Source organism: Charadrius vociferus, unplaced genomic scaffold (genome assembly GCF_000708025.1).
Source record: "Charadrius vociferus isolate BGI_N301 unplaced genomic scaffold, ASM70802v2 scaffold332, whole genome shotgun sequence".
NCBI lineage: Eukaryota > Metazoa > Chordata > Aves > Charadriiformes > Charadriidae > Charadrius > Charadrius vociferus.
Window position 1 is genome coordinate 3,428,738 of NW_009647418.1, and position 2,758 is coordinate 3,431,495.

The 2,758-nt window shown below is 54.4% G+C and overlaps 1 protein-coding gene across 1 annotated transcript in view; it reads left to right on the forward strand.

Moving 5' to 3' along the window:
- SH2B3 (SH2B adaptor protein 3) overlaps positions 1–2,758 on the forward strand; it is a 33,274-nt gene that overhangs the window by 948 nt on the left and 29,568 nt on the right. The window lies entirely within an intron of this gene.

Genomic DNA, 2,758 nt, shown 5'->3' on the forward strand with positions numbered 1-2,758 from the left:
TTCGCCCGGCTGAGGAACCGCTCCCGAGCTCGGCCCCGGTGCTTGGGGGTCCTGGCTCTGCCCAAAGCTCTCGGTGGGGCAAACCTGTGGGCTGCGGGGCCGAGGTGCGGGCAGCGCCGGGGAGAGATGGGAGGATGGAGCCGGGCGGTGCAGGGGGATGTGTGCACGTCCGGGGATGTACACGTGGATGTATGCACGGGTATATGTGCGGATGCATGTGTACATCCACACGTATATCTGTGGATATATGTGTGGAGGTTTGCATGGATGTACATACACATGGATGTATGCATGGATATATGTGTGGATGTATGCATGGATGTATGTGTGGATGCATGCATGGATGTACACATGGACGTATGCACAGATATATGTGTGGAGGTTTGCATGGATGCACAGATACAGGGATGTATGCACGGATGTATGCATGGATATATGTGTGGATGTATGCATGGATGTACACATGGATATACACATGGATGTATGCATGGATATATGTGTGGAGGTTTGCATGGATGTACATACACATGGATGTATGCACGGATGTACGCATAGATATACGTGTGGATGTATGCACGGATGTACACATGGACGTATGCACAGATATATGTGTGGAGGTTTGCATGGATGCACAGATACATGGATGTATGCATGGATATATGTGTGGAGGTTTGCATGGATGTACATACACATGGATGTATGCATGGATGTACGCATGGATGCATGCATGGATACATGTGTGGATGCATGCATGGATGTACACATGGACGTATGCACAGATATATGTGTGGAGGTTTGCATGGATGCACAGATACATGGATGTATGCACGGATGTATGTGTGGATGTATGCACGGATGTACACATGGATGCATGCATGGATATATGTGTGGAAGTTTGCATGGACGTACATACACATGTATGTATGCATGGATATATGTGTGGATGTATGCATGGATGTACACGTATATGTACACATGGATGTATGCGTGGATGTACATGTGGATGTATGCATGGATTTATGTGTGGATGCATGCATGGATGTACATGTGGATGTATACAAGAATGTACATGTGGATGTACACGTGGGTGTACATACCGATGTGCACATGGGTGGGTAACCTGGGAGCTCAGTGGTGAAAGTGGCTGCCCACCACTGACCCGGGTTTCGGGGGCAGAGAGCGGGTGCCCAGGAGCGTCTGGCAGGGAACGGGCAGAGGTTGATGGATGGGGCGGATGACAAAAGGAGCTGAGGCAGGAGTTGGGTGGGCTGGATGGGCGTCCGGAGGAAGGTGACAACTGGTACAAGGAGCTAGAAAGCAGGGGTTGACGAGCCATTAGCTGGGCGCTGGGACTGCTGGGCGTTGTGCAACCGCGCGGGCAGAGATCGCGGCCCCCTCACTCCTTCCTGACCGCGGAAGCGGTCTCAAGCCGCTGGTACTTGAGCCGCTGATGCGCTCTCTGCCGCGTGGCCAGTGCTTGCCCCATCTGGGCCAGGGGTGAGCAGGTCCAGCGGTGCCAAGCACTGGGGCTGGGGCTGGATTTCCCACTGCTGGTACCCACGTCCCAGGACAACCATAAACCTTTTGGCTGGGAGAAGCCTCCAGGCTGACTTCTGCTCCTGGTTGGCCTTCCGTGCTGAAAGTGACACCAGTCCGATGACCACCTCGGCAGCGCTGCCGGCCTCACCATGTCCCAATAAATACCAGCGTCAAGGATTTGCTCTCCTTATCGCTGTCCCTTTCCTCCAGTTTCTTCGTTCCCCCGCTCAGCTGCACAGCAATGAGTATATTTTAGCAAACGAGGCATTGGCGTTCCTTTTGGAGGCCCTCAACTAGGAAATCCTGCTGTCGGTGACCCTCACCACAACCACAACTGCCCGCAGGTTGTGGTCCTCGCTGCTCCCCCACCACCCCTATAGATGCCCCCAATGCCCTACACGGCCGCTCGGGGTTTTGCAATCTTCTGCTCATGGCAGTGGTTTTCGGTTCACCGAGGTTTTTCCCTATCACCTGCAGACTTTCTCTTTCATGCTATAAAAAGGGATTTAAACCAGCACTAAAACCATCTGGGCTTTATCTTCCCTCTTGAGCGGAGCGGCTCTGTTCAAGGCCACTGGTGGGAAGTCTCGGGTCTCTCTGCACCGCTTATCTCCCTGCCTTGCTGAGAGGTGCCCTTTCACACGGCAAGATTAGAAGAGGGAAGGACCGTGGGGAGAAGCAATATCTTTATTGGACCAGTTGGGGCAATTGAAAAAAGGCAGCCCCGTTCCCGGCTCTGCCTTCCCTTGCTGGGACTCCAAAACCTCGGCTGCTTCTTGCAGCCCCGTCAGCTGCCGTAGCAGAGGGTTTTCTTCCCCCGCAGCCACTTCCCGGGCTGCCCTTTGGAAGCTGCTTTGGAGAATGTCCCCAATTCCTCAAAAAACACCAGCAAAATTCCCCTGTGGGTTTTTGCTTCCCGTTGGGTCTCCCTTGGGATGGTCGCGTGTCGCTGCACAGGCTCCAGCACTTCCCCTTCTGAGCGGCCCCATGATATTTTCCCTGTTGTCTCCCCGCCCTCGCAGCGAGGAGCCCACAGCCCGTGCCTCGGTTTCCCCTGCCAGGTCTTGCTGGGAAAGATGGGAATATGATTTCCCATGCTGAGCTTGCCCGACAGCCGAGAAAAGGGAGAGAAAAAGGGTCTGAAAGGAGGCGAGGGGCCGCTGGGCGCCATTTGGGACATGGGCTGCCCTGGGCCTCCGCTTCCTGCTGCTCCCATGAC